Here is a 17,171-nt window from a genome sequence, read left to right as displayed (position 1 = left end):
ATGGTAAAATGCATCCTGGTTAAATGCAGTGGATTCCATCCAGCTTGATTGAATGCAGTTGATTCCATGGAGCGTGGCCCAATGCATCCCGATTAAATGCAGTGGATTTTATGCAGCATGGCCCAAAGCATCCCGATTGAAGGTAGTGCATTCCATGCAGCATCACTGAATGCAGTGGATTCCATGCAGCATGGTAAAATGCATCCCGATTGAACGCAGTGTATTCCATGAAGCATGGCTAAATGGATCCCGATTGAACGCAGTGGATTCCATGCAGCGTGGCCCAATGGATCTCGATTGAACGCAGTGTATTCCATGCAGTGAGGCCCAATGAATCCCAATTGAATGCAGTGGATTCCATGCAGCATGGCGCAATGGATGTCGATTGAATGAAGTGGTTTCCCTGCAATGTGGCACAATGGATCCCGATTGACTGCAGTGGATTCCATGCAGCGTCACTGAATGCAGTGCATTCCATGCAGCATGGTAAAATCCATCCCGATTGATGCAGTGGATTCCATGCATTATGATTGAATGCAGTGAAGACCACGGAGCATGGTAAAATGCACCCCGATTGAACGCAGTGCATTCCATGCAGCGGGGATAAATGAATCCCGGTTGAATGCAGTGGATTCCATGCAGCGTGGCCCAATGGATCTCGATTGAATGCAGTGGATTCCATGCAGCGTGTTTGAATGCAGTGTATGCCATGCAGCGTGAAGAAATGGAACCCTATTGAATGCAGTGGATTTTATGCAGCATGATTGAATGCAGTGGATTCCATGCAGCATGATTGAATGCAGTGGATTCCAGGCAGCGAGGCCCAATGAATCCCGATTGAATGCAGTGGATATTATCCAGCATGGCCCAAAGCATCCCGATTGAATGCAGTGGATTCCATGCAGCGTGTTTGAATGCAGTGGATTCCATGCAGCATGGCCCTATGGTTCCCGATTGAATGCAGGGGTTGCAATGAAGCATGATTGAATGCAGTGGATTCCATGAAGCGTGGCCCTATGGTACCCGATTGAATGCACTGGTTGCAAGGAAGCATGATTGATTGCAGTGGATTCCATGCAGCATGGAGAAATTGAACCCTATTAAATGCAGGGGATTTTATGCAGCATGATTGAATGCAGTGGATTCCATGCAGCATGATTGAATGCAGTAGATTCCATGCAGTGAGGCCCAATGCATCCCGATTAAATGCAGTGAATTTTATGCAGCGAGGCCCAAAGCATCCCGATTGAATGCAGTGGATTCCATGCAGCGTCACTGAATGCAGTGGATTCGATGCAGCATGGTTAAATGCATCCCGATTGAACGCACTGTATTCCATGCAGCGTGGCTAAATGGATCCCGATTGAATGCAGTGGATTCGATGCAGCGTGGCCCAATGGATCTCGAGAGAATGCAGTGGATTCCATGCAGTGTGGTGCAATGGATTTTAATTGAACGCAGTGGATTCCATGCATCGTGGTGCAATGGATCCCAATTGAATGAAGTGAATACCATGCAGCGTGATTGAATGCAGTATATTCCATGCAGCGTGGTAAAATGCATCCCGATTAAATGCAGTGGATTCCATCCAGCTTGATTGAATGCAGTTGATTCCATGGAGCGTGGCCCAATGCATCCCGATTAAATGCAGTGGATTTTATGCAGCATGGCCCAAAGCATCCCGATTGAAGGTAGTGAATTCCATGCAGCATCACTGAATGCAGTGGATTCCATGCAGCATGGTAAAATGCATCCCGATTGAACGCAGTGCACTATATGCAGCATGGCGAAATGGATCCCGAGTGAATGCAGTGGATTCCATGCAGTGTCATTGAATGCAGTGGATTCCATGCAGCATGATAAAATGCATCCCGATTGATGCAGTGGATTCCATGCAGCGGGGTTAAATGGATCCCGATTGAATGCAGTGGATTCCATGCAGCGTGGCCCAATGGATCTCGATTGAATGCAGTGGATTCCATGCAGTGTGGTGCAGTGTATTCTGATTGATGGCAGTGAATTCCATGCATCGTGGCACAATGGATCCCAATTGAATGCAGTGGATTCCATGCAGCATGGCCCAATGCCTCCCGATTAAATGCAGTGGATTTTATGCAGCATGGCCCAAAGCATCCCGATTGAAGGTAGTGCATTCCATGCAGTGTCATTGAATGCAGTGGATTCCATGCAGCATGGTAAAATGCATCCCGATTGAACGCAGTGTATTCCATGAATCATGGCTAAATGGATCCCGATTGAATGCAGTGGATTCCATGCAGCGTGGCCCAATGGATCTTGATTGAACGCAGTGTATTCCATGCAGTGAGGCCCAATGAATCCCAATTGAATGCAGCGGATTCCATGCAGCATGGCGCAATGGATGTCGATTGAATGCAGTGGTTTCACTGCAATGTGGCAGAATGGATCCCAATTGAATGCAGTGGATTCCATGCAGCATGGTGCAATGGATGTCGATTGAATGCAGTGGATTCCATGCAGCGTGTTTGAATGCAGTGTATGCCATGCAGCGTGAAGAAATGGAACCCTATTGAATGCAGTGGATTTTATGCAGCATGATTGAATGCAGTGGATTCCATGCAGCATGATTGAATGCAGTGGATTCCAGGCAGCGAGGCCCAATGAATCCCGATTGAATGCAGTGGATATTATCCAGCATGGCCCAAAGCATCCCGATTGAATGCAGTGGATTCCATGCAGCGTGTTTGAATGGAGCGGATTCCATGCAGCATGGCCCAATGGTTCCCGATTGAATGCAGTGGTTGCAATGAAGCATGATTGAATGCAGTGGATTCCATGAAGCGTGGCCCTATGGTACCCGATTGAATGCACTGGTTGCAAGGAAGCATGATTGATTGCAGTGGATTCCATGCAGCATGGAGAAATTGAACCCTATTAAATGCAGGGGATTTTATGCAGCATGATTGAATGCAGTGGATTCCATGCAGCATGATTGAATGCAGTAGATTCCATGCAGTGAGACCCAATGCATCCCGATTGAATGCAGTGGATTCCATGCAGCGTCACTGAATGCAGTGGATTCGATGCAGCATGGTAAAATGCATCCTGATTGAACCCAGTGTATTCCATGCAGCGTGGCTTAATGGATCCCGATTGAATGCAGTGGATTCCATGCAGCGTGGCCCAATGGATCTCGAGAGAATGCAGTGGATTCCATGCAGTGTGGTGCAATGGATTTTGATTGAACGCAGTGGACTCCATGCATCGTGGCCCAATGGATCTTGATTGAACGCATTTTATTCCATGCAGTGAGGCCCAATGAATCCCAATTGAATGCAGTGGATTCCATGCAGCATGGTGCAATGGATGTCTATTGAATGCAGTGGTTTCCCTGCAATGTGGCACAATGGATCCCGATTGATGCAGTGGATTCCATGCAGTGTCATTGAATGCAGTGGATTCCATGCAGCATGGTAAAATGCATCCCGATTGATGCAGTGGATTCAATGCAGTGTCATTGAATGCAGTGGATTCCATGCAGCATGCTAAAATGCATCCCGATTGAACGCAGTGTATTCCATGCAGCGGGGTTAAATGGATCCCGATTGAATGCAGTGGATTCCATGCAGCATGGCCCAATGGATCTCGATTGAATGCAGTGGATTCCATGCAGTGTGGTGCAGTGGATTCTGATTGAATGCAGTGAATTCCATGCATCGTGGCACAATGGATCCCAATTGAATGCAGTGGATTCCATGCAGCGTGGCCCAATGGATCTCGATTGAATGCAGTGGATTCCATGCAGCGTGGCCCAATGGATCTCGATTGAATGCAGTGGATTCCATGCAGCATGATTGAATGCAGTGGATTCCAGGCAGTGAGGCCCAATGAATCCTGATTGAATGCAGTGGATATTATCCAGCATGGCCCAAAGCATCCCGATTGAATGCCGTGGATTCCATGCAGCGTGTGTGAATGCAGTGGATTCCATGCAGCATGGCCCAATGGTTCCCGATTGAATGCAGGGGTTGCAATGAAGCATGATTGAATGCAGTCGATTCCATGAAGCGTGGCCCTATGGTACCCGATTGAATGCACTGGTTGCAATGAAGCATGATTGAATGCAGTGGATTCCATGCAGCATGGAGAAGTTGAACCCTATTAAATGCAGGGGATTTTATGCAGCATGATTGAATGCAGTGGATTCCATGCAGCATGATTGAAGGCAGTAGATTCCATGCAGTGAGGCCCAATGCATTCCGATTAAATGCAGTGGATTTTATGCAGCGAGGCCCAGAGCATCCCGATTGAATGCAGTGGATTCCATGCAGCGTCACTGAATGCAGTGGATTCGATGCAGCATGTTTAAATGGATCCCGATTGAATGCAGTGGATTCGATGCAGCGTGGCCCAATGGATCTCGAGAGAATGCAGTGTATTCCATGCAGTGTGGTGCAATGGATTTTGATTGAACGCAGTGGATTCCATGCATCGTGGCGCAATGGATCCCAATTGAATGCAGTGAATTCTGTGCAGCGTGATTGAATGCAGTACATTCCATGCAGCGTGGTAAAATGCATCCCGATTAAATGCAGTGGATTCCATCCAGCTTGGCTAAATCGATCCCGATTGAATGCAGTGGATTCCATGCAGCGTGGCCCAATGGATCTTGATTGAACGCAGTGTATTCCATGCAGTGAGGCCCAATGAATCCCAATTGAATGCAGCGGATTCCATGCAGCATGGCGCAATGGATGTCGATTGAATGCAGTGGTTTCACTGCAATGTGGCACAATGGATCCCAATTGAATGCAGTGGATTCCATGCAGCATGGTGCAATGGATGTCGATTGAATGCAGTGGCATCCCTGCAATGTGGCACAATGGATCCCGATTGACTGCAGTGGATTCCATGCAGCGTCACTGAATGCAGTGGATTCCATGCAGCATGGTAAAATGCGTCCCGAGTGATGCAGTGGATTCCATGCAGTGTCATTGAATGCAGTGGATTCCATGCAGCATGGTAAAATGCATCCCGATTGATGCAGTGGATTCCATGCAGTGTCATTGAATGCAGTGGATTCCATGCAGCATGGTAAAATGCATCCCGATTAAACGCAGTGTATTCCATACAGCGGGGTTAAATGGATCCTGATTGAATGCAGTGGATTCCATGCAGCGTGGCCCAATGGATCTCGATTGAATGCAGTGGATTCCATGCAGTGTGGTGCAGTGTATTCTGATTGATTGCAGTGAATTCCATGCATCGTAGCACAATGGATCCCAATTGAATGCAGCGGATTCCATGCAGCGTGTTTGAATGCAGTGTATGCCATGCAGCGTGAAGAAATGGAACCCTATTGAATGCAGTGGATTTTATGCAGCATGATTGAATGCAGTGGATTCCATGCAGCATGATTGAATGCAGTGGATTCCAGGCAGCGAGGCCCAATGAATCCCGATTGAATGCAGTGGATATTATCCAGCATGGCCCAAAGCATCCCGATTGAATGCAGTGGATTCCATGCAGCGTGTTTGAATGGAGCGGATTCAATGCAGCATGGCCCAATGGTTCCCGATTGAATGCAGTGGTTGCAATGAAGCATGATTGAATGCAGTGGATTCCATGAAGCGTGGCCCTATGGTACCCGATTGAATGCACTGGTTGCAATGAAGCATGATTGAATGCAGTGGATTCCATGCAGCATGGAGAAGTTGAACCCTATTAAATGCAGGGGATTTTATGCAGCATGATTGAATGCAGTGGATTCCATGCAGCATGATTGAATGCAGTAGATTCCATGCAGTGAGGCCCAATGCATCCCGATTAAATGCAGTGGATTTTATGCAGTAAGGCCCAAAGTATCCCAATTGAATGCAGTGGTTCCATGCGGCATCACTGAATGCAGTGGATTCGATGCAGCATGGTAAAATGCATCCCGATTGAACGCAGTGCATTCCATGCAGCGGGGTTAAATGGATCCCGATTGAATGCAGTGGATTCCATGCAGCGTGGCCCAATGGATCCCAATTGAATGCAGTGGATTCCATGCAGCGTGGCCCAATGGATCTCGATTGAATGCAGTGGATTCCATGCAGTGTGGTGCAGTGGATTCTGATAGAATGCAGTGAATTCCATGCATCGTGGCACAATGGATCCCAATTGAATGCAGTGGATTCCATGCAGCGTGGCCCAATGGATCTCGATTGAATGCAGTGGATTCCATGCAGCGTGGCCCAATGGATCTCGATTGAATGCAGTGGATTCCATGCAGCGTGTGTGAATGCAGTATATGCCATGCAGCGTGACGAAATGGAACCCTATTGAATGCAGTGGATTTTATGCAGCATGATTGAATGCAGTGGATTCCATGCAGCATGATTGAATGCAGTGGATTCCAGGCAGAGAGGCCCAATGAATCCCGATTGAATGCAGTGGATATTATCCAGCATGGCCCAAAGCATCCCGATTGAATGCAGTGGATTCCATGCAGCGTGTTTGAATGCAGTGGATTCCATGCAGCATGGCCCAATGGTTCCCGATTGAATGCAGGGGTTGCAATGAAGCATGATTGAATGCAGTGGATTCCATGAAGCGTGGCCCTATGGTACCCGATTGAATGCACTGGTTGCAATGAAGCATGATTGAATGCAGTGGATTCCATGCAGCATGGAGAAGTTGAACCCTATTAAATGCAGGGGATTTTATGCAGCATGATTGAATGCAGTGGATTCCATGCAGCATGATTGAAGGCAGTAGATTCCATGCAGTGAGGCCCAATGCATCCCGATTAAATGCAGTGGATTTTATGCAGCGAGGCCCAAAGCATCCCGATTGAATGCAGTGGATTCCATGCAGCGTCACTGAATGCAGTGGATTTGATGCAGCATGGTTAAATGCATCCCGATTGAACGCAGTGTATTCCATGCAGCGTGGCTAAATGGATCCCGATTGAATGCAGTGGATTCGATGCAGCGTGGCCCAATGGATCTCGAGAGAATGCAGTGGATTCCATGCAGTGTGGTGCAATGGATTTTGATTGAACGCAGTGGATTCCATGCATCGTGGCGCAATGGATCCCAAATGAATGCAGTGAATTCCTTGCAGCGTGATTGAATGCAGTACATTCCATGCAGCGTGGTAAAATGCATCCCGATTAAATGCAGTGGATTCCATCCAACTTGGCTAAATGGATCCCGATTGAATGCAGTGGATTCCATGCAGCGTGGCCCAATGGATCTTGATTGAACGCAGTGTATTCCATGCAGTGAGGCCCAATGAATCCCAATTGAATGCAGCGGATTCCATGCAGCATGGCGCAATGGATGTCGATTGAATGGAGTGGTTTCACTGCAATGTGGCACAATGGATCCCAATTGAATGCAGTGGATTCCATGCAGCATGGTGCAATGGATGTCGATTGAATGCAGTGGCATCCCTGCAATGTGGCACAATGGATCCCGATTGACTGCAGTGGATTCCATGCAGCGTCACTGAATGCAGTGGATTCCATGCAGCATGGTAAAATGCGTCCCGAGTGATGCAGTGGATTCCATGCAGTGTCATTGAATGCAGTGGATTCCATGCAGCATGGTAAAATGCATCCCGATTAAACGCAGTGTATTCCATACAGCGGGGTTAAATGGATCCCGATTGAATGCAGTGGATTCCATGCAGCGTGGCCCAATGGATCTCGATTGAATGCAGTGGATTCCATGCAGTGTGGTGCAGTGTATTCTGATTGATTGCATTGAATTCCATGCATCGTAGCACAATGGATCCCAATTGAATGCAGTGGATTCCATGCAGCGTGTTTGAATGCAGTGTATGCCATGCAGCGTGAAGAAATGGAACCCTATTGAATGCACTGGATTTTATGCAGCATGATTGAATGCAGTGGATTCCATGCAGCATGATTGAATGCAGTGGATTCCAGGCAGCGAGGCCCAATGAATCCCGATTGAATGCAGTGGATATTATCCAGCATGGCCCAAAGCATCCCGATTGAATGCAGTGGATTTCATGCAGCGTGTTTGAATGCAGTGGATTCCATGCAGCATGGCCCAATGGTTCCCGATTGAATGCAGGGGTTGCAATGAAGCATGATTGAATGCAGTGGATTCCATGAAGCGTGGCCCTATGGTACCCGATTGAATGCACTGGTTGCAATGAAGCATGATTGAATGCAGTGGATTCCATGCAGCATGGAGAAGTTGAACCCTATTAAATGCAGGGGATTTTATGCAGCATGATTGAATGCAGTGGATTCCATGCAGCATGATTGAATGCAGTAGATTCCATGCAGTGAGGCCCAATGCATCCCGATTAAATGCAGTGGATTTTATGCAGTAAGGCCCAAAGTATCTCAATTGAATGCAGTGGTTCCATGTGGCATCACTGAATGCAGTGGATTCGATGCAGCATGGTAAAATGCATCCCGATTGAACCCAGTGTATTCCATGCAGCGTGGCTTAATGGATCCCGATTGAATGCAGTGGATTCCATGCAGCGTGGTGCAATGGATTTTGATTGAACGCAGTGGATTCCATGCATTTTGGCGCATTGGATCCCAATTGAATGCAGTGAATTCCATGCAGCGTCATTGAATGCAGTACATTCCATGCAGCATGGTAAAATGCATCCCGGTTGAATGCAGTGGATTCCATCCAGCATGATTGAATGCAGTTGATTCCATGGAGCGTGGCCCAATGCATCCCGATTAAATGCAGTGGATTTTATGCAGCATGGCCCAAAGCATCCCGATTGAAGGTAGTGCATTCCATGCAGCATCACTTAATGCAGTGGATTCCATGCAGCATGGTAAAATGCATCCCGATTGATGCAGTGGTTTCCATGCATTATGATTGAATGCAGTGAAAACCACGGAGCATGGTAAAATGCATCCCGATTGAACGCAGTGCATTCCATGCAGCGGGGTTAAATGGATCCCGATTGAATGCAGTGGATTCCATGCAGCGTGGCCCAATGGATCCCAATTGAATGCAGTGGATTCCATGCAGCGTGTTTGAATGCAGTGTATGCCATGCAGCGTGAAGAAATGGAACCCTATTGAATGCAGTGGATTTTATGCAGCATGATTGAATGCAGTGGATTCCATGCAGCATGATTGAATGCAGTGGATTCCAGGCAGCGAGGCCCAATGAATCCCGATTGAATGCAGTGGATATTATCCAGCATGGCCCAAAGCATCCCGATTGAATGCAGTGGATTCCATGCAGCGTGTTTGAATGCAGTGGATTCCATGCAGCATGGCCCTAAGGTTCCCGATTGAATGCAGTGGTTGCAATGAAGCATGATTGAATGCAGTGGATTCCATGAAGCGTGGCCCTATGGTACCCGATTGAATGCACTGGTTGCAATGAAGCATGATTGAATGCAGTGGATTCCATGCAGCATGGAGAAATTGAACCCTATTAAATGCAGGGGATTTTATGCAGCATGATTGAATGCAGTGGATTCCATGCAGCATGATTGAATGCAGTAGATTCCATGCAGTGAGGCCCAATGCATCCCGATTAAATGAAGTGGATTTTATGCAGCGAGGCCCAAAGCATCCCGATTGAATGCAGTGGATTCCATGCAGCGTCACTGAATGCAGTGGATTCGATGCAGCATGGTTAAATGCATCCCGATTGAACGCAGTGTATTCCATGCAGCGTGGCTAAATGGATCCCGATTGAATGCAGTGGATTCCATGCAGTGTGGTGCAATGGATTTTGATTGAACGCAGTGGATTCCATGCATTGTTGCACAATGGATCCCAATTGAATGCAGTGAATTCCATGCAGCGTGATTGAATTCAGTACATTCCATGCAGCATGGTAAAATGCAGCCCGATTAAATGCAGTGGATTCCATCCAGCTTGATTGAATGCAGTTGATTCCATGGAGCGTGGCCCAATGCATCCCGATTAAATGCAGTGGATTTTATGCAGCGAGGCCCAAAGCATCCCGATTGAATGCAGTGGATTCCATGCAGCGTCACTGAATGCAGTGGATTCGATGCAGCATGGTTAAATGCATCCCGATTGAACGAAGACTATTCCATGCAGCGTGGCTAAATGGATCCCGATTGAATGCAGTGGATTCGATGCAGCGTGGCCCAATGGATCTCGAGAGATTGCAGTGGATTCCATGCAGTGTGGTGCAATGGATTTTAATTGAACGCAGTCGATTCCATGCATCGTGGTGCAATGGATCCCAATTGAATGAAGTGAATTCCATGCAGCGTGATTGAATGCAGTATATTCCATGCAGCGTGGTAAAATGCATCCCGATTAAATGCAGTGGATTCCATCCAGCTTGATTGAATGCAGTTGATTCCATGGAGCGTGGCCCAATGCATCCCGATTAAATGCAGTGGATTTTATGCAGTATGGCCCAAAGCATCCCGATTGAAGGTAGTGCATTCCATGCAGCATCACTGAATGCAGTGGATTCCATGCAGCATGGTAAAATGCATCCCGATTGATGCAGTGGATTCCATGCAGCATGGCTAAATGGATCCCGAGTGAATGCAGTGGATTCCATGCAGTGTCATTGAATGCAGTGGATTCCATGCAGCATGGTAAAATGCATCCCGATTGATGCAGTGTATTCCATGCAGCGGGGTTAAATGGATCCCGATGGAATGCAGTGGAATCCATGCAGCGTGGCCCAATGGATCTCGATTGAATGCAGTGGAATCCATGCAGCGTGTTTGAATGCAGTGTATTCCATGCAGCGTGAAGAAATGGAACCCTATTGAATGCAGTGGATTCCATGCAGCGTGTTTGAATGCAGAGGATTCCATGCAGCATGGCCCAATGGTTCCCGATTGAATGCAGTGGTTGCAATGAAGCATGATTGAATGCAGTGGATTCCATGAAGCGTGGCCCTATGGTACCCGATTGAATGCACTGGTTGCAATGAAGCATGATTGAATGCAGTGGATTCCATGCAGCATGGAGAAATTGAACCCTATTAAATGCAGGGGATTTTATGCAGCATGATTGAATGCAGTGGATTCCATGCAGCATGATTGAATGCAGTAGATTCCATGCAGTGAGGCCCAATGTATCCCGATTAAATGCAGTGGATTTTATGCAGCGAGGCCCAAAGCATCCCGATTGAATGCAGTGGATTCCATGCAGCGTCACTGAATGCAGTGGATTCCATGTAGCATGGTAAAATGCATCCCGAGTGATGCAGTGGATTCCATGCAGTGTCATTGAATGCAGTGGATTCCATGCAGCATGGTAAAATGCATCCCGATTGATGCAGTGGATTCCATGCAGTGTCATTGAATGCAGTGGATTCCATGCAGCATGGTAAAATGCATCCCGATTGAATGCAGTGTATTCCACACAGCGGGGTTAAATGGATCCCGATTGAATGCCGTGGATTCCATGAAGTGTGGCCCAATGGATCTCGATTGAATGCAGTGGATTCCATGCAGTGTGATGCAGTGTATTCTGATTGATTGCAGTGAATTCCATGCATCGTGGCACAATGGATCCCAATTGAATTCAGTGGATTCCATGCAGCGTGTTTGAATGCAGTGTATGCCATGCAGCGTGAAGAAATGGAACCCTATTGAATGCAGTGGATTCCATGCAGCATGATTGAATGCAGTGGATTCCAGGCAGCGAGGCCCAATGAATCCCGATTGAATGCAGTGGATATTATCCAGCATGGCCCAAAGCATCCCGATTGAATGCAGTGGATTCCATGCAGCGTGTTTGAATGCAGTGGATTCCATGCAGCATGGCCCAGTGGTTCCCGATTGAATGCAGTGGTTGCAATGAAGCATGATTGAATGCAGTGGATTCCATGAAGTGTGGCCCAATGCATCCCGATTAAATGCAGTGGATTTTATGCAGCGAGGCCCAAAGCATCCCGATTGAATGCAGTGGATTCCATGCAGCATGATTGAATGCAGTAGATTCCATGCAGTGCGGCCCAATGCATCCCGATTAAATGCAGTGGATTTTATGCAGCGAGGCCCAAAGCATCCCGATTGAATGCAGTGGATTCCATGCAGCGTCACTGAATGCAGTGGATTCCATGCAGCATGGTAAAATGCATCCCGAGTGATGCAGTGGATTCCATGCAGTGTCATTGAATGCAGTGGATTCCATGCAGCATGGTAAAATGCATCCCGATTGATGCAGTGGATTCCATGCAGTGTCATTGAATGCAGTGGATTCCATGCAGCATGGTAAAATGCATCCCGATTGAATGCAGTGTATTCCATACAGCGGGGTTAAATGGATCCCGATTGAATGAAGTGGATTCCATGCAGTGTGGCCCAATGGATCTCGATTGAATGCAGTGCATTCCATGCAGTGTGATGCAGTGTATTCTGATTGATGGCAGTGAATTCCATGCATCGTGGCACAATGGATCCCAATTGAATGCAGTGGATTCCATGCAGCGTGTTTGAATGCAGTGTATGCCATGCAGCGTGAAGAAATGGAACCCTATTGAATGCAGTGGATTCCATGCAGCATGATTGAATGCAGTGGATTCCATGCAGCATGATTGAATGCAGTGGATTCCAGGCAGCGAGGCCCAATGAATCCCGATTGAATGCAGTGGATATTATCCAGCATGGCCCATAGCATCCCGATTGAATGCAGTGGATTCCATGCAGCGTGTTTGAATGCAGTGGATTCCATGCAGCATGGCCCAATGGTTCCCGATTGAATGCAGTGGTTGCAATGAAGCATGATTGAATGCAGTGGATTCCATGAAGCGTGGCCCTATGGTACCTGATTGAATGCACTGGTTGCAATGAAGCATGATTGAATGCAGTGGATTCCATGCAGCATGGAGAAATTGAACCCTATTAAATGCAGGGGATTTTATGCAGCATGATTGAATGCAGTGGATTCCATGCAGCATGATTGAATGCAGTAGATTCCATGCAGTGAGGCCCAATGCATCCCGATTAAATGCAGTGGATTTTATGCAGCGAGGCCCAAAGCATCCCGATTGAATGCAGTGGATTCCATGCAGCGTCACTGAATGCAGTGGATTCGATGCAGCATGGTTAAATGCATCCCGATTGAACGCAGTGTATTCCATGCAGCGTGGCTAAATGGATCCCGATTGAATGCAGTGGATTCCATGCAGCGTGGCCCAATGGATCTCGAGAGAATGCAGTGGATTCCATGCAGTGTGGTGCAATGGATTTTGATTGAACGCAGTGGATTCCATGCATCGTTGCACAATGGATCCCAATTGAATGCAGTGAATTCCATGCAGCGTGATTGAATGCAGTACATTCCATGCAGCATGGTAAAATGCATCCCGATTAAATGCAGTGGATTCCATCCAGCTTGATTGAATGCAGTTGATTCCATGGAGCGTGGCCCAATGCATCCCGATTAAATGCAGTGGATTTTATGCAGCGAGGCCCAAAGCATCCCGATTGAATGCAGTGGATTCCATGCAGCGTCACTGAATGCAGTGGATTCGATGCAGCATGGTTAAATGCATCCCGATTGAACGAAGACTATTCCATGCAGCGTGGCTAAATGGATCCCGATTGAATGCAGTGGATTCGATGCAGCGTGGCCCAATGGATCTCGAGAGATTGCAGTGGATTCCATGCAGTGTGGTGCAATGGATTTTAATTGAACGCAGTAGATTCCATGCATCGTGGTGCAATGGATCCCAATTGAATGAAGTGAATTCCCTGCAGCGTGATTGAATGCAGTATATTCCATGCAGCGTGGTAAAATGCATCCCGATTAAATGCAGTGGATTCCATCCAGCTTGATTGAATGCAGTTGATTCCATGGAGCGTGGCCCAATGCATCCCGATTAAATGCAGTGGATTTTATGCAGTATGGCCCAAAGCATCCCGATTGAAGGTAGTGCATTCCATGCAGCATCACTGAATGCAGTGGATTCCATGCAGCATGGTAAAATGCATCCCGATTGATGCAGTGGATTCCATGCAGCATGGCTAAATGGATCCCGAGTGAATGCAGTGGATTCCATGCAGTGTCATTGAATGCAGTGGATTCCATGCAGCATGGTAAAATGCATCCCAATTGATGCAGTGTATTCCATGCAGCGGGGTTAAATGGATCCCGATTGAATGCAGTGGATTCCATGCAGCGTGGCCCAATGGATCTCGATTGAATGCAGTGGATTCCATGCAGCGTGTTTGAATGCAGTGTATTCCATGCAGCGTGAAGAAATGGAACCCTATTGAATGCAGTGGATTCCATGCAGCGTGTTTGAATGCAGAGGATTCCATGCAGCATGGCCCAATGGTTCCCGATTGAATGCAGTGGTTGCAATGAAGCATGATTGAATGCAGTGGATTCCATGAAGCGTGGCCCTATGGTACCCGATTGAATGCACTGGTTGCAATGAAGCATGATTGAATGCAGTGGATTCCATGCAGCATGGAGAAATTGAACCCTATTAAATGCAGGGGATTTTATGCAGCATGATTGAATGCAGTGGATTCCATGCAGCATGATTGAATGCAGTAGATTCCATGCAGTGAGGCCCAATGCATCCCGATTAAATGCAGTGGATTTTATGCAGCGAGGCCCAAAGCATCCCGATTGAATGCAGTGGATTCCATGCAGCGTCACTGAATGCAGTGGATTCCATGCAGCATGGTAAAATGCATCCCGAGTGATGCAGTGGATTCCATGCAGTGTCATTGAATGCAGTGGATTCCATGCAGCATGGTAAAATGCATCCCGATTGATGCAGTGGATTCCATGCAGTGTCATTGAATGCAGTGGATTCCATGCAGCATGGTAAAATGCATCCCGATTGAATGCAGTGTATTCCATACAGCGGGGTTAAATGGATCCCGATTGAATGCAGTGGATTCCATGCAGTGTGGCCCATTGGATCTCGATTGAATGCAGTGGATTCCATGCAGTGTGATGCAGTGTATTCTGATTGATGGCAGTGAATTCCATGCATCGTGGCACAATGGATCCCAATTGAATGCAGTGGATTCCATGCAGCGTGTTTGAATGCAGTGTATGCCATGCAGCGTGAAGAAATGGAACCCTATTGAATGCAGTGGATTCCATGCAGCATGATTGAATGCAGTGGATTCCAGGCAGCGAGGCCCAATGAATCCCGAGTGAATGCAGTGGATATTATCCAGCATGGCCCAAAGCATCCCGATTGAATGCAGTGGATTCCATGCAGCGTGTTTGAATGCAGTGGATTCCATGCAGCATGGCCCAATGGTTCCCTATTGAATGCAGTGGTTGCAATGAAGCATGATTGAATGCAGTGGATTCCATGAGGCGTGGCCTTATGGTACCCGATTGAATGCACTGGTTGCAATGAAGCATGATTGAATGCAGTGGATTCCATGCAGCGTCACTGAATGCAGTGGATTCGATGCAGCATGGTAAAATGCATCCTGATTGAACCCAGTGTATTCCATGCAGCGTGGCTTAATGGATCCCGATTGAATGCAGTGGATTCCATGCAGCGTGGCCCAATGGACCTAGAGAGATTGCAGTGGATTCCATGCAGTGTGGTGCAATGGATTTTGATTGAACGCAGTGCACTCCATGCATCGTGGCCCAATGGATCTTGATTGAACGCATTTTATTCCATGCAGTGAGGCCCAATGAATCCCAATTGAATGCAGTGGATTCCATGCAGCATGGTGCAATGGATGTCTATTGAATGCAGTGGTTTCCCTGCAATGTGGCACAATGGATCCCGATTGACTGCAGTGGATTCCATGCAGTGTCATTGAATGCAGTGGATTCCATGCAGCATGGTAAAATGCATCCCGATTGAACGCAGTGTATTCCATGCAGCGGGGTTAAATGGATCCCGATTGAATGCAGTGGATTCCATTCAGCGTGGCCCAGTGGATCTCGATTGAATGCAGTGGATTCCATGCAGTGTGGTGCAGTGGATTCTGATTCATTGCAGTGAATTCCATGCATCGTGGCACAATGTATCCCAATTGAATGCAGTGGATTCCATGCAGCATGGCCCAATGGATCTCGATTGAATGCAGTGGATTCCATGCAGCGTGTTTGAATGCAGTGTATTCCATGCAGCGTGAAGAAATGGAACCCTATTGAATGCAGTGGATTCCATGCAGCATGATTCAATGCAGTGGATTCCAGGCAGCGAGGCCCAATGAATCCCGATTGAATGCAGTGGATATTATCCAGCATGGCCCAAAGCATCCCGATTGAATGCAGTGGATTCCATGCAGCGTGTTTGAATGCAGTGGATTCCATGCAGCATGGCCCAGTGGTTCCCGATTGAATGCAGTGGTTGCAATGAAGCATGATTGAATGCAGTGGATTCCATGAAGTGTGGCCCAATGCATCCCGATTAAATGCAGTGGATTTTATGCAGCGAGGCCCAAAGCATCCCGATTGAATGCAGTGAATTCCATGCAGCATGATTGAATGCAGTAGATTCCATGCAGTGAGGCCCAATGCATCCCGATTAAATGCAGTGGATTTTATGCAGCGAGGCCCAAAGCATCCCGATTGAATGCAGTGGATTCCATGCAGCGTCACTGAATGCAGTGGATTCCATGCAGCATGGTAAAATGCATCCCGAGTGATGCAGTGGATTCCATGCAGTGTCATTGAATGCAGTGGATTCCATGCAGCATGGTAAAATGCATCCCGATTGATGCAGTGGATTCCATGCAGTGTCATTGAATGCAGTGGATTCCATGCAGCATGGTGCAATGCATCCCGATTGATGCAGTGGATTCCATGCAGTGTCATTGAATGCAGTGGATTCCATGCAGCATGGTAAAATGCATCCCGATTGAACGCAGTGTATTCCATGCAGCGGGGTTAAATGGATCCCGATTGAATGCAGTGGATTCCATGCAGCGTGGCCCAATGGATCTCGATTGAATGCAGTGGATTCCATGCAGTGTGGTGCAGTGGATTCTGATTGATTGCAGTGAATTCCATGCATCGTGGCACAATATATCCCAATTGAATGCAGTGGATTCCATGCAGCGTGTTTGAATGCAGTGTATTCCATGCAGCGTGAAGAAATGGAACCCTATTGAATGCAGTGGATTCCATGCAGCATGATTCAATGCAGTGGATTCCAGGCAGCGAGGCCCAATGAATCCCGATTGAATGCAGTGGATATTATCCAGCATGGCCCAAAGCATCCCGATTGAATGCAGTGGATTCCATG

The sequence above is a fragment of the Sus scrofa genome, chromosome 18 (assembly GCF_054392235.1).
Source record: "Sus scrofa isolate SSC_HxYL_T2T_F1_AM1 chromosome 18, Sscrofa_HxYL_maternal_Yorkshire_Landrace_v2.0, whole genome shotgun sequence".
In the NCBI taxonomy this organism is placed as follows: Eukaryota; Metazoa; Chordata; class Mammalia; order Artiodactyla; family Suidae; genus Sus; species Sus scrofa.
This window is presented reverse-complemented; position numbering follows the sequence as displayed.